We start from the raw sequence: 24,246 nt of genomic DNA on the forward strand, positions 1-24,246 counted from the left end.
CCATGAAAGGAAAGAAGTCTAAATGTCTTAGATTGTTCGGGCTGCTATAACAAAATACCACAGACTGGGTAGCTTACAAAAACACTAATTTATTTCTCCTAGTTCAGGAGGCTAGAAAGTCCAACATCAAGGCAGCAGCGTAATTGTGTTCTGGCTTGAGGCTTTTTCCTGGCTCATAGATGATGGGAGGGGTGAAGGATATTTCTGGGGTTCCTTTCATAAGGTCATTAATCTCATCTCTGAGGGCTCCACCTTGATGACCTAATCACTTCCTAAAGGCCTCACCTCCTAACACTTGGGGGATTAGGATTTCAACATATGGATTTTGGGATGACACAAACTTTCTGAACAGGGCACTAAGCAAGGCTCTTGCTTCTGCAACTGGAATAGGCTGTGATCACTGTATGTCCCCAGGACAGGCAGTGGGAAAGAAAAGTTGGATGGAAAAGAAGAACATACTGGTACCTATAGGGACAAGTGGAATCCATGAGGATAAAGTGGAGATCACATTAGTCTCTTTCTACAGCCAATCTAGATGTTAGGGAAAATTTGCAGAAGGTTCTAGTGCCCCTGGCTGCAGAGCTGCACAAGCAAAATGAGTTGCTTACTCTTGGAAGTTTGAATGAGCCAGAAGTATAAATGTGGATGAAAACTGGGATCCTTGGCTCTGAGTCCACCTCCCTCTTCTATATCAAGTTAAAAAAAAAGTGAATTCATTTATTTCACTCTGTGCCTTTTTTTCAAAAATCCTTTAGAAGCTCGGAATTATTTAAATGGTTTCTTTTTCCTCCTTAGAGGAATGTTTATTATATTAGCTATTTCTTCCCTGGCAGAATTGAAAGTCTCATCATTAGCAGATATCACCATTTTCATTTCTCCTCAGGGGACTTGATGGGTTGGAACGTAAGCATGAGTGTTCAGTGGAGACCGTACCCTGTGATTCGGGTTAAATGTGACATAATTCCATAAGTATCCAGCCTCTTCACACCAAAGCAGCATTATCACACACACATGGTTATTTTCTTGGCTTTCTAGGATTTAGTGTCACCTCTGAATCTTGACACTTCATGTTTTTTTTGAGGGCAAACTTGAGCTTTCCTCTCATGTTGTTTTCATGTCTAATGAATGTGTTTTTCCTGAGAGGCTTTGATGTCAGGTTATTTCTCACCCAGAGCTACACTTTAATGTGCTATCTGTGGGTTGCAACTACTAGAGCTTTACAGTGTCATTAAGTTGGGTAGGCATGGGAACTCTATAGCAAAAGAAGGCCGAAATCTTTTCATTTTCATATTAAAGGGTCCCCACTGAAAAGGAAAAGGGGTTGTTTTTAATTTTTTGTGTGTGTGTCTATGGTCTTATGAAGGAAAGAGAGAAGGTTTCTGTTTGTACTGTGCCATTATGGGATTTCGAATAATATACTGTACAAAGGTGATTACATTTAATTTTAGTCTTTGTGAGAACTCAGCTACCAGGACTCAGACTCTATAAAGAGGCTCAGTTATATGGAGGACAAAATAAATTACTGGTTTCAGGGTGGTGGGGAAATAAAAACATCAAGATAGACAGTTCCCCTCTTGTTCTTAATGCTTTGGGAAAGGCCTCCACCCCTGCTCTTATGTTCTTCCTAGTGCCAGTGAGATGGCTGACACGGACTTCAGTTCTCGGGATTTTTGAGTTCCTACAGGTTAATAAGCACCTAGACTAACAGCTCTATGTGGAATTCAATTTAGAGTTTTATGTAAAGTAACATCCACTTCCAAGGGAATAAACATTTCTTATCCACACTTAAGGTTTGGCTCTTAGGACTAAAGCAAAGTCTTCTGGGTAATTTCTTCTGAAATATCTTATTCAAGCTACGGTACCAGTAAAGTTTAACCCAGCCTTACGATGGTGACTACAAACATAATATCGTATTTTTCGGACCATAAGACGCACCAGTTTTTAGAGAAGGGAAATGAAGAAAAAAAGATTCTGAAACAAATAGTGTCCTAAAATATTTTATGTGCATTAAAACCCAACATCACAGTCATAAACACATGTAATCAACCCTGTAAAGTAAACAGCAGCATTTAGAACCATTTTAGAGCCGGGCAAGCACACAGAGACCACACAGAGCCGGGCAAGTAAAAAAACTTTTTTTTTAAAGTATATGTGTAGGCTATATTTGGACCATAAGACACAGGGACTTTTCCCCCCCACTTCTGGGGGGAAAAAAGTGCGTCTTATGGTTCGAAAAATACGGTAAATGCTAAAGAGAAAGGCTACTGTGTTTTAACAAATGCATTGCATTAGATTTAGCTAATTGTCTCTTGGCTATTGAGATGTTACCAGGTGTCACTATATTTGGATTTAGCTCTTGTGACCTTTAGATGCTAGCTAACATGAAGGAAGAAAGGAAGACATATCTGACTGTGCAGACAATACACACTGTAAGGCAGGTTGCAAAAGCTATTGGTTTCACGACATAAATCTCTTTGCCACAGAGAGGTTGGAAAAATCTTAGTGATTCATGGGCACAACCTTTTATTTACTCTTTTCCTGGGTGTCACTGAGGGATGGTAAGAAGGAGAAACCTTATTATCAGGAGCACCATTCTTCTATTGGAAGACAAAAAGGATGTGAAGAGAGGATTCAGTGGCTAATTATTACCATGCATCTGCTTGTTATCAAGGTGACTAAATAAAAGTCCTTGTGCAAAATTGAAAAGAGGTCTTGCAGCATTATTCAGCATCTTTTGGACTGCTCATATACAATGAGGCACTAGCTGGTACTTTGAATAGTTAAGTTGTCTATTATGGCAAGATAAACTGAAGAAAATTTTCATGGGCATCTTTTTTTATAGGAACCCATTTTTTTGGAGTATATTTTGAAGTAATGTGTGTGTTAGATGGATGGCTTTAAGAATCTAGTGAGGGACAAAGAAGGCAGAAGTGCAGCATGTACTTTCCTTTCTCTTGTTGGGATTTGTCATGATTTTCTGGAGAGAGGTTTCAAAATATGAAAAGTAGACAGAAAAGAACAAGCTCTCTAGACTATGATATCGCCCTTATTTGTGAAGTGGCCTGCAGCATCTGCCTGGTTCTGTTTCGGATAACGCTGTATGGTCCCATTTCCTAGCTCCATGGTGGAGCCTTTTTATTGTTATTATATCCAGTTATCCTGGGGGTGCAAGAGTAAGTCATTTCTGGCAGAGACCAAACCCAAAGCACAAACACTTTAACATCTCATTCAACACTTGAGGCTGCGTTGTCAGAAATGCGAAGCCGCAGGAAGTTCCTCACAAAGTGGTTTCTTGGTATTCACGGCACCGCTAGACGTCCTTACACCTGTCAGTAATAGGTGTCCCTGGCACTGTTTTGCAGATCATAAGCCTCCTTTCCCAAGGCTCTTCCAAAAGAGAGGCTCTTGAGACAACACTCAAACAGCGGCACAAACTCTAGAATGCATCCGGGATCTCAAGAGCACAAATCATGCTGGAAAATAACATTTGACAAATAAATAGTACGTTCATTATCTCCATGCACCTTGAAACTTGCACTAAAATTAAGGTGAGTTTCAGGCCACCTCCGTTCTGCTTTGAGGAAAACAGCAACAAATCAGAAATATTTTCATGGACATCAATAATGCTGTGGTTTAGGAATTTATATATCTTGGAAATAGTAATGGTGGTAAAAACAAAAGAGAACTTTTTCCCAGTAATGTTCACAAGGTAAATCACATCAGTGGAACTAAGACCATAAAGGAGGTTTTCTCAATTGCCCCCTTTTCTGGCCTGGCAGGAGGAATTTCCCAGGTTCAGTGCCTGCCCCTCAGGGGCTGGCATACTCAGGACAGCTCATAGTAGGTACAAGGTGGGGCATGCTATAAAACAGGTGTATTTTCCATTTTCCACTTCTATTTCTTTAAATATTAAATTGTTCTAAACCCATTTAGCCATTGTACGTTTGTGACAGAGACGCACATTAAAATATTAATTTATGTTTGCTTTTCCAAAGGTTTTCTACGCAGGTAGACAAACCACAGTGTTTTCATTCTTCAGGTGTGTTTGTAGAGCCAAAAGCGGAAGCCACCTAAAGTCAGTGGTTATTTCTGTTTTTGTTATTATCCCAAGTTCTTTTAAGGGATGATGCTGGTGTCTCCGAGGGCAGAGGGAGAAAATGAGCCTCTCAGGAGAAGCCAGTGCCAACCTCCTGGAGGCTGCAGCCAGCTAAGATGTTTGCAAAACCCTCGGGAAGGAGGAGCTACAATTAGGATGTCAGTGGGACTCAGAACTGAATTTGAAAGCATTTAAAGAGAATACATTAGATATTTCCTACATACCATGTTTATGGGGTGAGATTCCTACCCTCCCATATTTTATTCTCTGGGTAATTATGTGATAGCACGCATCATAGTCTGCATAAGCCCGTCTACTAGATTGTAAGCTGCAAGGGCAGACGAATTAATAAGCCACTGTCTCTCAGCTTCAAAGGCACCTTGATGTTCTACTTTATCATGCTGGCACTGAGACACTGCAGTCACGTACCTGCTTTGCCCTGCTGGCTCTCTGTCAGGCACAGTCAGTAGGGAAACTAGAGGTGGAGGAAAGCTGGAAAAAGAAGAAGGAGCACTCGCCTTCCTGTTTGCTGCCTATGCTTGCCAGTGTCACCCTGGGACACTGCCTCTCAGCTGTGGCAGGTCCTTCTACCATGTTTCCCCGAAAATAAGACATCCTCTGAAAATAAGACCTAGCGCATGGAAAGATAAGACATCCCCTGAAAATAAGACCTAGCACAACTTTGGGAGAAAAAATTAATATAAGACACTGTCTTATTTTTTGGAGAAACAGGGTAGTAGGATCGCTTGACTTGGTTTAAGTGTTTGGTTTTCTAAATCAGAGCCAATGACGTTTGCCCTCTCGGAGACCTAGCACCAGCTGGCCAGTTAGGCTCCCCTCCTCAGAGGTCTGGTTTCCAGCCCCCCACAACCTTTCCTGAGAATGAGAGTCTAGCACCTGCTGGCCCACCCCTCCTCAGAGGTCTGAGTGGCAAATCTGTGTGTCTTTTTCCCCTCCCAAATTTTAAGTTTAAAAAAGTCTGAACGTTTCCCTCTGACCCTTTATTATAGGGGAAGAATCTATATCCTAATACATTTGTGACACTCAAACATTTCTTTATTATGCCTAGCTAACTATTCGGTGTCTTCTGGACATGCTATTTCCTCCGTGAAAGTATTGATAATTGGTGTAGTTTCTATCTCCTGACAGGACCCTGACAAACACAAGGGAATTTTTTTTTTTTTTTTTTTTTTTGCATGTGCCACTTTTGCCTAGAATGATATCTTGCATTCGCCATATGTTCAGCCATTTCTCTCTGTTGTCCCCAGATTACTTATTCTGAAATGTGTGCTAAATAAGAAAAGGAAACTGTCTTGTGAACCTAAAATCAAAGATGAGGCCTTGTCTTATCTGGTGTCCTAGTGCCTGTATAAGGGAGGGAAGCACCAAAATGTGTTGATATAAAGGTGCCATGAGATCAAAGGACTGAAATGCTGAGCTAATACCTGACGATAGCTCCTCACAAACTTGTCTGCAGAGAACTTGTCCACAGAGAATTTAGCATGAAGGGGCTGCGAGAGATTTGGAGGTTGTTATCATGGGAAACCTCACCTCTCTTGACTCATATACTATCTTTGATGGGTAAAAGATGGGGCGTAACTAGTTATATATTAATAGTCTTCATACATGCATATTCTCACATAATCATGAAAGCAACCGTATAGGTAAGTAGTACTTTTATATCTGTTTTATAGACAGGGATACAATTGCTCAGAAAAGTGAATTTGCACAAGGGCACACAGCTGCTAAGGTGGCAGAGCTGAGGCTTGAACTGAGGTCATAGTCCGTGCTCTGAGAGTTCACACTTCATTGCTTCCAACAAGGTTCATTCACTCACCAGATGAGGCGCTGGACTCTCTTCGTCGACATCAGGATCCTCCAATATCTGGTTAATACCAGATGTGTTCATGGCCTCATCCCAGATGATTGTATAGCAAATTTAACTGCAGGATAGGTATCTTTCTTGGTTTTATTAAACATTTATTTTCTGTTGGTTACGATAATGTGAATAAACTGATTAAAAGAGCAATTGTCCTATAGTTAACAAAACTGCATTATACACTTTAAAATTGATAGCATGTAAAATGTTCTTGTGCAATTAAAAAAAAAGGACAAACTATATACAGATACGCAAATGCACACATGCATATTTTCATAGTATAACTGCTCTGTCAAGTAGTGAATAGGCACAATATACTGATTTATAATGTACATTATTTTATTTTCAAAGTGGACACTGAATAGCCACTTCACGGATTAAATACATTCCAGTGATGAACATATAACTAATCTATGGAAGGTGTAGGTAAGAAAATCTATGTAAAGTGAGATTGGTTCATGTGAAGTCAGGAACATTGCAATGACTGTTTCATTTCAGTCTCCTTTTCTAGTTGGTTGGCTCAGCAGAAATGTTCATTTGTCCAAACTACTCCAGTGATCCATTCTGCTGACCCCCTCTCCCTTGCCTTTGGAAGTCGTAAGTTTCCCTTCAAACTATTCCAACTCTTGTGTAACCACGCTTCACAAAGCTTTATGAAACATCAAGTTCCTGTCCCTGAAATAAAAGTCTAGTTACTTTCATTGTGAATTACTTCCTTCAGCTGGGTGGAATTGAAACTTTTCTGTTTTCATCTGTTCAAATAACTACCAGGTCACATGGAGGCCACAAAGAAATCAACAGAAATACTTTCTGCTTAACACTTTGGTGGCTCTAGACGCTGCAGTTAGAAAGTGAATAGGATGTATTTTCCTATTATAAACTATCTCTTCTTAAATTTTGTCTATGCCTTCCATATTCAAGAAGCTTTGATTCATAAAATAAGTGCAATTTGAATGTATATATTAAAAGTCTACTCCACATATTTTCATTGAGTATTTTATTTTTACTAAAGTGTGTAGGTTTCAGATATGGATCAAAGGCCTGCAGTCTGTGACCTCTGGCCTCTAGACTTCCTGCTACATTTGATAATTACAGCAGTTGAATCTGCAGCCATCAGATTTGATTGTTGTTCCTGATAAAGTAAGCCTTTGTCAGCTTGAATTATATTTTAAAGGCTATTGGGACAACCAACTAAAATTTATAAAAATTATTAATGTTCTGAGTGTTCTTGCAAAGCAAGAGAAGCACTTTATAAATTTCTTGGTGCTTTTGCTCTAGCATAAGCTCCTTAAGTTCTGCTTAAAATATAAAGCATTTACTGATATTTTCGGGTATCTGATTACATGCTTACTGGAGAGCATGAAATAAAATGTCAAAGTAGCATTGGTGACTACTAACTACAAAGAGAAACTCAAGTTCTTCTTCTTATAGCCCTACTAACTGTGCTCATCCACAGACTATGGATTCCTTTGTGAAGGGAGTCAGTGTTTTGGTCACAATTGCCTCTAAGAAGGTAAATTATTCCATTTGTAATGCTGTATCTTTGTTTTGCCTGTGCTGACACTGAAGAGGACTGAAGCTTGGTGTGGAACGTTTTAGTCCTAGTATCCTGGTGAAAACTACCTGTGCTTTACAGCAAAAGCCATTCACTTTTCAATCAATTATAAAATTACCATCTCTACATATAAAGAGGTAATAAGCCAGTTTGTCCGTTACGATGTCCCAGTCACGACCAGTCTGTGGGCAAGGACTTCCACCCCCAGTGCTAACATCATGCTGTCTGCTTGTGTCCCTTCCCAGTGCTGAGGTGAAGCTGCCCGCCTGCATCCCCTGCTAGAAACTTGACACCGCCTGCGTGCGTTCATGTTCAGCACTGGGGGCGGGGGGGGGGGGGGGGGGGGGGGGGGGGCTTGATAAGGGTGGGGCAGGCCATAGATATGCTGTTCATAGAAATTATTTCTTTAAAATCCAGACTTTAATGTATGCTTTGCTACTCTATTGAAGCATAAATCCTACCCAAAAAAACTTAGTGTTTTTTTTAAAGAAACGAATAGGAGAAATATTGGCAAAACGTACACCGAGTGGCCAGATTATTAGGACCACCTGATGTTTATAGGCAAATTAGCTATACACTACATCGGTGTTTCCCAAACTTCTCTCATGATGAGAATCGCCTGGTGGAGTTGTTAAAATACAGATTCCTGAAATCCAACTAAGAAGTGCTACACTAGAATTACTGGGAACATACAGGTAAACTTGTGTGCTAACTAGTGCTCTAAGCTTTCACAGCAGGGCAGGAAACATCGCCTTAGTTGACTGATAACTGATATGTGCCCATTAAAATTTTGTCTACCTATCTTGAGACTAAGCTTAGAGCACTAGTTAGAGTTGGTAGCTGTCCGCTGATAGCTCAGCTGGGGCTTTTGTTTAATTGCTTTGATTCTTCTTCACATGGATATGTCTTTGTAGCTGCTTGACTTCATAGCATGAGGGCTGGCTTTCTGAGAGGGTGAAGGCAGAAACCTCTAGTCCTAATTTATGCTCTATATTAACGGCCAAAGTAGTCCCAGGCCAGCCAAGATTCTAGAGGGTGAAGAAATAAACTCTACTTACAGGAGACAGGAAGGAAATGAATTTGTGCTTTTTTGCATACAAATTATAGAGGATAATAATAGAGGACAAAACGTTTAAAAGTAGGAACGAGTAACATTAGACATTTGATCTTTGGTCAATATTTACACCTGTATTTATCTCAGGAGCATTTAGAAATCCCTTTTTAGTTGTTGAATAATCAATTTCTGCTTTGTAAATGTCAGCTACCAGTATTTATTTGAAAGATAGAAAAGGCTGATGATTTTTACCGCAAATCTTTTCAGACACAGAGAGAACACAACTAGTTTGAAGACAGGGTACTTGAAACCACAGCATGACTCTTGGTTATGACCTTCTGATTTGCTCAGCAATATATGAAAATCTGGCTAGCTTTCTGGATTTTCATATTTCTCAATATGACCATAACTAATATTAGGTGCTTTTTGCTATCGGTTAAAAAGAATACTTAAAAAGCAAGACATGAAATAGAATATGTGAAATGCTAAACAGCTGACTTTGCTGGATTTTAACTTAGAATACAGGAATAAATGCCTGCATCCACAAAAATAATAATTTTTGGTCTAACTCCTTTAGAGAATTTTATCGGAGAGAATGATTTCTTTCTAGGCAAAGCTAAAATGAACATTTTTTTTCATGCATTACTGGTCTCTATGTCAACTTGGGTATTTAAAACTTGATATAATATGGCTAGTAAACTTGAGAGGGTTATATCAGTGTTCATCAACTTCAACACTATTGAAACTTGGGCTGGGTATTTCTTGATTGTAGGTTGTTGTTCTGTGCATTGTAGGGTGATTAGCAGCCTACATGGGCTTTATTCACTAAATGTCAATAATTCACACCAGTTGTGACAACCAAGACTGTATCCATACATTACCAAATGTCCTCTGGAGTAAAATTATTTCTGGTTGAGAACCACTGGGGTTTAATAAATTCATAAATTGAAAAAAAATATTTTCCCTGAGGCAACTTTTCTTGTCTCAATAGCATTCCTCTGCCTGCCCTTTTATAATTTGAGGTATCTTAATGAGCTAGGTTTATCTTACATTTAAATGAAAAATAGACTTCTTTAATTTAAAATTTAAATTGATATTTCAAGAAATAGAAATGGATATGTTTACATGTTTTTAATACATTTCCTACTAGTGATATTTGTGGATGCCCCCCCCAAAATGACTTCTTAATTAAAAATTTTAAGAAAGAAATTAATAAAAAGAAAATACAAGCAAAACTTCATAGATTATAGTGCTGTAAAGAACCTTCACTCTCTAGAAAGCAGGTTAGTAAAAAAAAAAAAAAAAAAAAAAAAAAAAAAATTCTTATTTACAAATGAAGTCAAGCCCTAGAGAAACCATCTGACTTGATCACACTTCAGATTTAATCACAGATTGAATAAAAATTAGAAGCTTAAATCTCCCAATTTTCAGCCTAGTTCTGTTTTCACTATCCCAGGGTGCTTTTCAAGAGTGCTCTCTTATTATACTCCTGGTGCAGTATTTTCGCAAACATATGCCACAGTATTTTTAGACAGGACCCTATAGCACAATGGGTGTAAGACTGAAAAGCTGCAGGAAGGGAAGAAGTAACAAAGAATGCTTATTTGAAGGAAATTCCATATCTGTGGAGTCTGTTAAGATGAGGTTTAAGTGTACAAATAAACACTTGTATATACAGATATATCGTTTCTATTTCCAGTGTTTGGCTATGACTGTATTTACTTATGAAACTATCTCTTCCTCTGTTTTTTATTCCCAATAGCCCTGAGAGATTACTTGGCATTGATACCACTCTCTTGGGAATATGATTTACTTACTTACTTTAAGAAACAGGCAAATCTAGTTCCAAAGTTATTCTCTAAGGATAAAGCCACATCATGGCTTGAATATATTTTGACTGTTTTCTCAGAGAAACTAGCCCTGAGGAACAAGATCAAAGGAGCGATTGGCAGCAGCCTACATTGCAGTGATAGGAGAAGAGCCCAGAGAAAAGGCTACCTTGCAGAAGGCTCATCAGAGCCAGCAGTTTCTTTCCCAAGGTTCTACTCTCTCTACTTTCTAGATTCCTTCCAAACCTCTCTGTATTTAGGTGCTCCTGTATTGGGTGCATATATCAATATATTTACCAGGGTTATTTCTTCTTGTTGGATCCAAACCTCTCTGATCCTGTGCTGTCCTTGTGTTAGTCCTGATGCCAGAAATTTTTTCTCCTTTGAGTTTAGCATATCCATTTTGTATTTAGCCTTTAAAAATTATAACTCTTCTCAACACTTATATCTCGAGAAGCAATTTACTGACTCTAACAAGTGACATAGGATGGGCAGTTCTGATGGACTGTAAGACATACTCATGTTATTTTACAGATGGAGAAATATTGGCACAAGAAGTTAAGGATGTGCCTGAAAACTCAAACCGCTGAAGTGATAATACTGACAATTCAGTGCTTTTGCCTAGACTTAGTCATTCCAATACTTTTTAATGCACAAACTTTAAACTTAACTATAGAGAAGTTAAATATTCAGCATCCTGCCTGCTGAAAAAAAGGAAGTCTGAGATATGGGAAGTAAAAGTAAAGGTTTACAATGTGAGAGAAAAGAGTAGGTCTTCTCTCCTAATTTTCAAACTCCTTTCTTCAAATAGTATTTGAAAAATAATTTATTCCAAAAATAGAAGGATTAAATAAAACTACCATTGCTTTCCTGAAATTTGATTCAAACCTGTTGGTTAGGGTCAGTGCTCTAAGTAGAGAGAGCAGTAATCATGAATTCAACAAGTTTCTGAAACATCTGTCAAGTGAACCACTTCAAATTCTTTGCATATTGGCGGGGAATAATATATGCATGGATGGGTGGATGAATGGGTAAATTGATTGATAAACAGATAAACAATAGATAGACATTAAAACTTAGGCTTTCTACTACATAATTAAGTATATGAATCTAGCTTGTGATTGATTGAAACATTGCTCTGAGGCTATACACTCTTTCTTACTCCTGTCTCATAATTGGTACATATACTCCTTCTCCTACCCTTCTCCCTCTATCCCCCAAATGCAATCAGTATCTGTGTCCCCTTGGAAGGAATGGAGATTGAATTTCTGAACTCCTTCCAGCGGACACCCAAATAATCATGTTAACCTCTGATCAGGAGCAAAGGAAGATCACAAAAAAAAGGGGGAAAGGTACAGGCTTCTCTATTTTTTTCTTAATGTTTTTAAATTTATTTTATAAGATAGGAAAGTAAAAGGATAGAGATATATAAACATCAATGAGAGAGAAACATTGATCAACTGCCTCATGCACGCCCTTACTGGGGATCAAGTCCAAAACTGGGTCATGTGTCCTGATCTGGAATTGAACTGGTGACCTCTTGGTTCATGGGTCAACACTCAACTACTAAGCCACACCTGCTGGCCAGGCTTCTCTATTTTAATCATTGGTACTTTTTAGGAAGTCAAAGCAACTAAGTAATTACACATATTTAATGATTGTAAAATGACTAAATAAAAAAGTCTATATTACTGCGCCAATCTTACTTTTACTTGGTATCCATTAATTATGTCCAATTTCACTGATAATTTATTTATTTGAATATTCTATCTAATAAAAGTGTAATATGCAAATTGACCATCTGGCCACCCCCATGACACAAGATGACTGCCACATGATGGCTGGCAGGGGAGGGCAGTTTGGGAGGGACCAGGCCTTCAAGGGAGGGTAGTTGGGAGGGACCAGGTCTGCAGGGGAGGGCAGTTGGGGGAGACCAGGTCTGCAGGGGAGGACAGATAGGGGAGACCAGGCCTGCAGGAGAGGGCAATTGGAGATGACCAGACCGGCAGGGCAGTTGGGGGTGACCAGGATGGCAAGGGTGGGCAGTTAGGCGTATACACACACACACACACACACACACACACACACACACACACATATGTGTGTGTGTGTATATATATATATATATATATATATATATATATATATATATGAGCCTAAGCAACTGTTACGACCAAATGACCAGAATGACTGGAATGACTGGTTGACCAGTTGCTATGATACACACTGACCACCAGGTGGCAGATGCTCAATGCAGGAGCTCCCCATAGTGGTCAATTCACTCCCACAGCCAACCTCCCATGGCCAGGTGTTGGCATCTGCCTCCATTCCTCAGTATCCTGGTGATTGTCACTGCCTCTCCCAACCCTGCTGGGGCCTTTGGGCCTTGGGCTTGGACAGGGAACTGAGGGTGGGTGGCAGTGGATGTGGCCCCTTTCCCACAGGGACTGAGAGTTGGCTCCCTCCTTAGGACTGGCAGCCAATCTCCTGTACCCCATCCCTCCCCCTAGCCATCAGGCCCTAATTGGCCTGCAGTCCCTCCCCCTCCACCAGCAGGCCCAGATTGGGCCTCGGGACCACACCTATGCATGAATTCATGCACCAGGCCTCATATATATATATATATATATATATATATATATATATATATATATCCCAGAGTATAGAAACTTCTTTTTATAGCAACTCAAAATAGTCAATAATTAATATTCTCTCTGTAAAAGATTTATGTGTGATTCATACCAAGAAGTTCCCAAACATTAGTTTTCTATGAATCTCTATTTTTTTATTTTCTCTGCTGTTAAAACCATTAATTCTTCTTAGGTCGTTTGGAATGATATGCTCTATTTTCAACAGTTTATAAAAGAAGAAAAAAATAATTGTAGGTTGCCAGAATGCAACAAAGTTGTTAGGTAGTTATTTGAAATGAGGGTTAAAATATTTTTAAAAGACTAATGTATATATACATTTATCATAGCCTTTTATATAAAGAAAAAATGTGGGAATAATTAATACTCCAACACAGTAGATTAAATTATGATATATCCAAACAATGGGACACTCCAGCCATGGCCTTCAAAGATTTATTAATTGGGAAAATGCTCACCAAAAAATGGCATGTGCTGATTTCTTAGGGGGAAGTATGTACAAAGATTATTCGCTGTCCTTGAGGAAAGAAGTTTTCATATGGGATAATGAAACTACTGGGCCTTTGGCCATTCTACTAGAGGGTGGAGTTTATGGCATTGGCAATAATAATAATAATAATAATAATAATAATAATAATAATAATTCTCGTCTCTATGGAAAAGGCTACCTTGAATTTCCTTACTTGGCTCTTGGGACTCTTGTCTCTCTTAAAAGTATATTATGAGTGTAGGTCTAGGCTAAAGGGACTGACAAGGCCAGTTAGTCTAACCCTAAACTAGAGGAACTGGCATAGTTCCTTGTTGTCTGTCAGATATGGTCAATTTCCTAAAGGTTGGGTCTAGAGAGAGGCTTAAAGCTAAAACCTAATAGTACTAACAAGAGTAGCTACTCTGAGTTTTTGTGTGTTTGTGGTCTCTGCTGTCTCTCAATCTCGTGCATGATCTATTTTTACATAAAAGAATTGAGTCTATCAAATGGAATTTATGAAAGATACATATGAATTATATCAAAGATGTGATGGAAATAATTTAAAACAGTAGTGGTTATCTGTGAATGGTGAAAACATAGTAGCTCTTATTATTTTTCTGAGGCTTTTCTGTATTTTCTAAAACTTATTTGTTTATCAGAATAATCATATGTATAAAGACTTTTACTCCCAAACATACATGCCCAAGGAATAAAACAGTGAGAGTGTATTTCAAATTCTGTGAGTGTAAGTTTAGAGGCAATATTAAAAAAGAAAAAAAAGGGGGAAAAAAAGCATAGCTCAAATATCTAAGAAATCACACACTGTGATTGTGTCTGAATATTAGTTTAAATCAGTGTTCATTTGGCCATTTTATGCAGAGGGACTATATCCTTAGAGTTTCTAAATGAAGCAGGGATCATTGTTTAAAGTATGTTTAACAATAAACCCTTATTTAAAAAGGTTGTTTGGTTCCCACTCAAGAATGAAATGAGCAGCTCACTGAGCAAAGATAAAGATCTATTTGTCTGGCTCAGCTCTCTCAGGGCCAATGACCCAGAGCTAGAAGCCAAAATGATAGGACAGCCAACATTTCTCCCAGTTTCGCACCTTGGTGAAGCCAGATGAGTTTTGAAAAGTCTGAATTGGAAGAGCACAGCCACAGAAGGCAGCAGCCACACACAATGAGAACAGATTAGGCTGGCCCATTGTGGGCGACCCATAATTGCTCCAGCAACTTGTCCTTCAGGGACCAAAGGTGTTTTTGAGCCAGATTCTTAGCTTACATGGCTTTTCACCTCCCACCTGCTGCCCAATAATTCTGACCTTCCTCTCTTCAGAGTGCTCTCAGTTGAGCTATGGATATAATTCTGCACAAGATCCTAACCCTCTTAGTCTCCAAATGAAAAGCTGAGAATTGAGAAAAAGAATAGAATGAGGAAAACTGAAATTTTTCATGTCTCATACCTGGAAATTTCTGGTTTATTCTCAGAAATATATTAGCTACTCATGCTAGACACTGTTCTGGGTGCTCAGCAATTATTCATTTTGCTGTTCAGAAAGCCTGGGAATTCTAAATCATCTCCAGGTTGGTGATGCTTCCTAGGCACCTGGGAGGGATGCTGGAGGACTATAGGGGTTGATCTACACAGTCAGACCCCACTCCAGCCTCTCCGGAACCTCTGGAGCATCATCACTCATCTGGAGATGGTCTTGTCTCAGTCAGTACTGAGGTCAATGTCAGACTATAAAACCAGCCTCAGGAAGCATACTTTGTTTACCCAAGAGATCTCTATGGATGAGAGATCTCTACGAGAACCTATGGATGGTCATGGAGCTGTGAGTTCTAGAACTCATAATTGGAAAGCATATTGTGTTAGACAGAATGCTGAGGTAACCCTCCCTTAACATTTCTACTCTGCCCCTCTTCCCGTTGTTAGTGCCTTGTCTAATTCTCTCCCCTTAAGTATGCACAGAACATGTGAATATAAGGGGATTTCACTCCATGATGCGGTTATGAATCAGTTGAATTTGAGTTAATAAAAATGGAAATTATCTGGATATGGATGATCTAATCAAGTTAGCCTTAAAAGGTCTTAGGCTCTTCCAAAAAGAAAGTTTGAAGCATGAGAATGCAAAAGGGTCTAAAAGGGGCCTTAACATAAGGACTCAAGAGTAGCCTCTAATAACTTAGAGGGACTCCTGGCCAATAGCCATCATAAAAATAGGGACTTTAGTCCAATAGTTGCAAGAAATGAAATTCTGCCAGCAGCCTGAATGAGTCTGGAAGAGGACCCCAGGCAATTCGATGAAACCCCAGAATTAGTTGACTCATTTTTCAACCTGGTGAGGCTGGGCTAACTCATACCCAGACTTCTGACCCATGGAAACTATGAGATGATAAATTTGTTTTATTTAAGCTGGTAATATTTTGGTTCCTTGTTACAGAATAGTAGAAAACTAATATTCACTTCAAAGTTCATTAATTTAATATGTAAAAACCATAATAACCACCTCCATGAAAATGCTACTGCTACTTCTTACTTACCTTCAGTTCAAGGAACTTATTCTCCTTCTAAGAAGCTCGTTCGATTGTTGGAAAGCTTTAATTATCAGACATCATTGTCATTTTCATATTGATTTGAAACCTGCACTATAATTTTTACTCATTGATCTTAGATCTATATTCTGGAATGACATTTAAAAAATCCTTCTTTTATATGCTAGTCTCCCAATATTCTGTAGACAGCTATCATGATCTACCTAGGTCAAATATACCCTAGGTGAAAATTCAAAGTCCTGGACTTCCCCATTTAATAATTTTTCTAGATGTTTCAGCAACAATATACTGGAACTTGTCAAACACTGTTAAAACATGAGACCACTATGAGATGATAAATTTGTATTATTTAAGCTGTGTCTTACAAGTACAGATCCTGTGCTTTCATCACCTCTCCGATTTGGGTTTGGGGCAACTAATGATCTGATCAAAATTCGTTTATTTGTTTTCAATTTCTCAATTATAATCAACATACAATATTATATTAGTTTCAGGTGTATGGCATAGTGATTAGACATTTATATACCTTACAAAGTGATCACCTAAATAAATCTAGTACCCATCTGACATGATATACAGTTACTACAATACTGATTATATTTCTATACTGTACTTGACATCCCTGTGGCTGTTTTTATAACTGGAAATTTGTACATTTTTTATCTTAAACATGGAGGGATTAAGATCAAAATTTAAGTTAGGTGCCCTTAGAAAATAGACCTTAATGCAGAGTTTCACTTGCAGTGTTTGGTTTGAGTGCTCTAAGGAACAACAAGAGTGAGATACTTCGGGAAGCAGAATTAGGCTGAGGAAATGTAAGTGTAATATAGGTACAGCAGAGACCCCAGCATTCTCCTCAGTGAGCTTAGGATCCCTGATGGCCCTGCAGAAATGTTCTGAATTGAGGCAAGAGGATTGGGCCTTTATATACTCACTAGAGGCCTGGGCCCCTCAGCCCAGCCTGCACCCTCTCCAATCTGGGACCCCTCAAGGGATGTTCAACTGTTTAGACCCGATGGGACATCCCTCTCACAATCCAGGACACCTGGCTGCCAACTGCTCGCCTGCCTGCTTTCCTGATAGCCCCTAACCGCTTCTGCCTGCCAGCCTGATCATCCCCTAACCACTCCCATGCCAGCCTGATTGATGTCTAACTGCTCCCCTGCCAGCGTGGAAGTTTGCCCCCAACTTCCGTCCTCTGCCAGCCTAGTCACCCCTAACTGCCCTTCCCTGCAGGGTTGATCGCCTCTAGCTGCCGTCTCTTGCAGACCTGGTCCCTCTCAACTGCCCTCCCTTGCAGGCCTGGTGCCTCCCAACTGCCCCCCTCTACTGGCCATCTTGTGGTGGCCATCTTGTGTCTACATGGGGGCAGGATCTTTGACATTGGGGCAGCCATCTTGTGTGTTGGAGTGATGGTAAATCTGCATATTACTATTTTATTAGATAGGATATCAACCAGTCATTAGATGTAGACTGCTTCTGAGGAGGAGGTAAATGCCATTACCTTTAGCTCAGGCTAATTTACAGAGGGACCTAATCTACAAGCCCTTAGCTAACAAGACCCCTGAAACTGGGGAAGGAACGGCTCGGGGATAAGGGTGGCACCCAACAGTAGTCATTATAGTCCACTTAGTGTGCTGCTCAGACCCACTTGTCTGATACAAAACTGCCATCGCAGCAAGGAACAGCATTTCCAGGATTCTGATTGGTTTCACTTCCTGGTGAACTAAAAAGATGAATTTGAATGCCATGAACCACAGTCCTTCCCACTAAAGTCATCTCAATATGTACCGTATTTTCTGGCGTATAAGACGACCCCCTAATTTTACAGTTAAAACATAGGTTTAGGCCTATATTCGCTGTATAAGACTATCCCCCACTTCAAAGAAAAGACTTACTTTGCCGTCGAGATCTGCAGGTAATTTTTGTGCAATTTTGGTCTTTTGCCCCCGATTTTCGGTTGACTTTTTTTCGTTTCAAAAGTCTTCTTATATGCTGGAAAATACGGGTTCATACTAATTTCTTCTCCTATATTACCCAGTTTAGATGCTCCTTACCAGCTCAGCTAGGGTGTCTGCTCATCTGGGTGGATTGTTTGATAAAATGACTCAAACCCTCATCACCAAAAGGATAGAGCCTCTAGTCACCATGCCTTTTTCAGGCCATGTGTACTACAGTTGTCCATTTATTGATCAGATTGGGCAGGAGAGTAAAAACAGAGGCTTCAGAGAATCTCCTGGATGCCCAAGTGTTCTCTCCCCACACTGTGAAGTAGCTTATCCGCCTCCTTCTCATGGTCAGGTTCAGTTCTCCCTGACAGAATGTTAACTCTTCCTTGCTTATTTGTATCTTGGCATGAGGAAACTGATGTAATCGGTGACAGACGTAGCTTAAAATGTAACATGACTCTTTCTGAATCTCCTGGTAAAAGTATTTTCTGTTAGGAAGTAGGGCCTGAGACAGAGCCTAGAATTTGGTGGAGAAAATACTAAAATTACCCAAGTGGGTCACTTGGGTTAATGCTAAGTAGAACTATTGACTGTTATCTCTTGGTTTCTAAACCCATGAATTTCACATACTGGGAACGTCATAATTTATAATGATAGTTGGTTCAGGGCATATATTCTGTTCTGGGGATGGGTAAGACAGAGTATCATAACCAATGTGATACTTCAGCTGTGTCTTCAAAAGGCTGCTTGATATCTCCATTATCCTCTGAGGGTTGCTGGTATATATGTTAGGATTAGTGGCTACCACAGTCATATGCCCACTGTCATAATTTTTGCAGTGATACAGGACCTTTAGGCAGATGCCACATTATATCAGATCCCATTTCAGTGAATCAAAAACCTGAAAATGTTCAGGTAAGCTAGCTAGCTAAAACCCTGTGGGCAGAGAAGGCTAACACATATCCAAAATACATGTTACTTTTAGTCAAGTTGCATTGCTGACTCTTCCAATGATTCTACCAGAATGGAAGAGGTTCAGTGTTATGAACTTGTCACACTGACTGGTTGGGATTTTCAAGGAATAGTGCCATCCCAGGGACACAGCATCCGTCTTTGTTCCTGACAGGCTGAACATTTGGCAGTGGCAGAAACTAGACTGGCATTTGTGAGTAAGAGTTCATGCATAGCCTACACTCCTGCCACCGAAATGACTGCATTCATGTACAGTCATTACAGGCACTGAAGTGACTGGCAACGGAAGCAGGTGAAAAATCAAGTAGCTAAATTGTTCCTTCTAATTCACTGGTCAGTCTTCTCTTCTGCAGTGGATAAATTATGGTGGCCAGTAGCATGCAATATGAGGGTCTTCCCCCTTTGTGCCTGCCTCCACAGGTATATTTACATGCCTCTTTTTCAGATTTCTTTGTTACAAACTTCTTTCTCAATCTAGTTAAAAAGTTAAGCCAAGCCATTCACCGCTGTCAATGATTTAATATATATTATTTTATCAGGCCACTTTTCTATTTACATATAGTGGACAGCCAAGTTCACTACTGAAGCCTGCCTGTTGGGAGGATTTCCTCTCACTACAATCTTTCAGCAACCATATCACAGTGGGGAAATAGTGCAATTTGTGTTTGGGTTGTACCAAACCTACACAGCCAACCTATCCTTAAACCAATCTTATTTGGATTCCCTCCCCCACCAAACCCACCCCATAATCATGTCATAAGTGCTCCTATGCAGCCATAGATGTGAAAAGAGGGACAGTGGCAATGCACAGAGACAATGGCAAAAGTCAAAGGGGTTTGTAATACCGGAGTATGCCACTAACTTTTGTCCTCTGCCTTGTTCATGCCAGTTTTCAAATATGCCTCTTCCATCTGGTGACAAATTACTGTTGGGTCCACCCAAATATACCACTTGGGGGAGAAAATACCAAAATTACCCAAGTGGGTCACTTGGAATAATGCTAAGTAGGACTATTAACTGTTGTCTCTTGGTTTCTAAACCCATGAATTTCACATACTGGGACATAATAATTTATGACAGTTGGTTCAGGGCATATATTCTGTTCTGGGATGGTCACATCTGGGGATGTTCCAGGTCATAATGGTTAGTCTGGTTGCACCGTTACTTGTATTTCATAATGTTGCTCTGCCTCTCCTAAGACCAGCTAACATGCCAGAAGCTATTTTTCAAATTATGAAACCCTGGCATATCCTTTCTCCAGCCCTAGGGTTTTGTGTTGTGATAGCTACACAAAATATGGAGTTTGTCATAAATGCCAGTGAGCATCTTTTACCATAGATACTCTACATTTTGCCACTTCTTGGTCATTCAGTTTGATTAGTTCTATGTCATAGATGCATGGACCAATGTAATTTCTGCTAGAGGTCCAAATAGTGTAGGTCCCTTAGAATTGTATTATGCAGAGGGCAAGAGAATTAACATAGACTAGGGCCAGACCAATAGAGTAAGCTGTGGGAAGTCTTATGTGAATGCAAACTTCGTTGGTCGTGCCTCCTGATTGGGAAGAAAAAGAACTCATTTGCCATATCAGGGATCATGTACCAGGCACCTGAAGCCATGTTAATTTGCTCTACTAAAGATGCCACATCAGGCACAGCAGCAGCAATTGAGGTTACAAGTTGGGTGAGTTTAACATGGTCTGCTGTTATTCTCCAGGGTGTTTTTTATGTAAGTTACACTGTTTATGTGATGTAGACCACACCTAGGCAGCCTTTTAGGCCATTAAGAGTGGCATTAATTTCTGCCATTCACCTTTATGTGCACTGTTTTTTTTGACTTAACTGTGTTGGTTGGGGATGGAGAAGGGAGGTGTAGTTTTATAGGCTTCCAATTAACCTTCCCCCTTGCTGGTTGTTACCCTACAGACCAGCTATCAACCACGAAGTATGTCATTATACATTCAGGGGTTTGGAAAATGACCACTAAGAGAGTTTATGGATCCACAATCCCACTGTACCAATCTAAGACACCATTTTACCCCATAATACACACTAGAACAAGAGGACTATGATGACACTTTGCCTCAAGGTATAAATGTCAATCTGTCAAAGCTGTACTTAACATTTCCTTTCACTAATGAATTATAATAGTTCAGGCTTCTATGACAAAATGCCACAAATTGGATGGCTTGTAAACAAAAATATTTTTTTTTCACAGTTGGGAGGCTAGAAGTCTGAGATCAAGGGGCCACTATGGTCTGATTCAGCTGAGAGCCCTCTTCCAGTTGATAGATGGCTGCGTTCTCATCAACTTCTCATATGGCAGAAAGCAGAGATATAAGACAAGCTCTTTCATGACCTTATAAAAAAGCACTAATACCTTTCATGAGGGCTCCAGCTTTATAACATCTAGGTCTATCTATCTTCCAAAGATTCCCACCAGTTAATACTATCACACTGGGTGATAGAGCTTCAACATGTTAAATTGGGGGGAAGGGCACTAACATTCAGTCCATACAGGTATGGTTAGCAAAATAAATGGCCATAGATTTCTTTTGGGAAGGATTAGATGGATCATAGTCATTACTATAGTCCTTCTTCCTGGGACTGATCCTATTCTTTAACCAGTGGGTTTTGGATCTTAAAAAATTTGCTCACATCCAGAATTTGGGCAAAGGATTATGAGTTTTTATTGAGGTTACTGCCTTCAATTTCCTAACCTGTCAATTTTTTTTCTTTTGAATGTATAAACTAAACAATAAACTGTTGGCTACCATCTGTTTTGCTCCTCTACACATTTATGTGTGTCAGGTTATTCTCATTGCCACTCTCAGCATGCCACTCATTCAGATAATTGTGCTTGCTGAAGTGGTTTGGCTCAGTGGATAGAGCGTCTGCCTGCGGACTGAAGGGTCTCAGATCAATTCTGGTCATGGGCATGTACATTGGTTGTGGGCACATCCCCGGTAGGGGGTGTGCAGGAGGCAGCTGGTCGATGTTTTTCCCTCCTCGATGTTTCTGGCTCTCTTTCTCTCTCCCTTCCTCTCTGTAAAAAATCAATAAAATAAAACTATACAGATAATTGTGCTCACCTTGCTCCTGATGTGTAAGTATGTTCTGGCTTCTATTTCTTTGAGATCCCACTATTGCCCTTGCTATGAGGAAGTAACAGCTTTTTATATCAGATTTTGAGGTATAACCAAGAGGATTTGCTGATAAATTAGATGTGGAGAATGAGAAAAAAGAAGAGATATAATAGATAACTCCTAGAGTTTTGGCTGAATGAGATAAAAATGTAACCATTTACCACCATATTGAAAACTGCAAGAGTAGCAGGCGTGGAGCAAGGGGAATCTGGAGAAGTATGGAAACTTACAAAAATGGAATTTATGTTTTGACTGGACAATAAGACTGCTTATAACACTGCTACATTTTAGCAGCTTATTTTTTGGTGTACATGGTTAGCCTGGCATATTGCGAAAATAACCATTCCCCTTTCTTTGGAATTTACTTACCAGGTAGGGCCTGAGCCAGAATCAAACCAATGTCTGGGGTGGTAAAGTGTGAAATAAAGAAACATGTCAAGATGCTTGGCACTCTTCCAGTTCTCCCCATTTCTCTAAATTCTGTATGGATCTGTTTCTTGCTTTACTGGAAACCACTGCCTTCAGGATTTAATATCCACATGGGAAGACATTTTGAGAAGATAGAAGAAGAAGGTGACACTATTGCCACTACAAGTCACGGATTTTCAAAGAAATTAGATAAGATACATCACTAAAGAGCATCCTCAATTAGCAATGGCTTCAATATTATTCAGCATCTAGAAAAATCTGACCCTCTCTGCTTGACTCATTACTGGATTCTCTAGCTTCTTTAAAAGAATTAAACATCAGGTTCAAATGCTGGCTTTTCAGCAAGCTCTCCTCACATTCTGATGATGGGGGAGACTGATCTAGCTGCCTCATTTAGAGCCTGGATTTTAGAGTAGGTTATGTCAAAGAGCAGAAAGTGGTTACATCATTTACAAATGGAAAAATGAGGGAGTGAGAGGAAGTTTTGAATTTTTCTAAATTCGTATTGAAAAATGCCAAAACTGTAAAAGAGGGGTACTGGCTGATTTTGGGATCCATTAGAGGAAACATGCCCTATGACACAGAAAAATATAGCCGAAAAATGGACTCTGGCAGCATCTGTGTTCATGGCATGCTGATAAAATGGTGGCAATCAGATTGAAAATGAGGCCCTGTAGGCAGAAATGGTTTTTAGTGGTCCAGCTCTGTACCTCTGAAAGGTTTATTTTAGCACATTTGTAAAGAATTAAACAGGAAAGATACTTAGTTGGAAGCCCTTCAGTTTCCTTTAGCCTTTCTTCAGACAAATGTTGAGGCAACTGCCAACTTCTATTTAGGACAAACTGATTTTGTTGTTTGTTTGTTTATGCAAGCTCTTTCCTGATCTCTAGAGATTTGGGTCTCAAATGTCTCTGACACTTTTAATTCATTTATATTTGGCACTTTGTTGCATCCTATGATGATACTTTCTAATTTAGAAATATTCAAAATGGAAAAGAAATTCTCCAAAGTAGTCAATCCCAGACCCTTAAGCTATCTGAGATGATTAGTTAAAAAGTGCCATTCTCAGAGGATCTTTTCTAAAGATCTCAATCAATGAATACATTAGGAGGAAGAAATATAGATGGCAGCTAAACACTGGAAGTTGGACAATTAGGATTAGAAAAAATATTTCCTCATTGTATGCAGTGATATTTATATCTACTTACAAGTCCTGTATCAAATAATTATAGAGCAACTGAGAAGCAGCTAGGTCAATAAATACGTTATCAGAAAATGGTTTATACCTTTGAAGATGTGGTAGGGAGAATAATGATTATCCAAAGATGTCCATGTCCAAACCCCCAGAATCTATTACTTTACATGTAATTAAGATTTAGGACTTTGAGATGGGGAGATTGTCCTGAATTACCTGGGTATGTCCAGTCTAATTAAATGAATCCTTAAATTGAAAGCCTTTCTGGCTGAATCAGAGAGAGATGTGACAATAGAGGTTTAGAGAGATATGATGTAGTTAGATTTGAAGAAAGAAGAGGGCCAGGAGTCAAGAATGCAGGTGACCTCTCAAATCTGGAAAAGACAAGGAAGTGGATTCTCTCCTAGAGCTTCCAGAAAGGAAGACAACTTTGCAGATCCCCAGTGAGGTCTGTGTACAATTGCTGAA

Source organism: Pipistrellus hanaki (assembly GCF_964339955.1).
Source record: "Pipistrellus hanaki genome assembly, chromosome: 4".
NCBI classification, from domain to species: domain Eukaryota; kingdom Metazoa; phylum Chordata; class Mammalia; order Chiroptera; family Vespertilionidae; genus Pipistrellus; species Pipistrellus hanaki.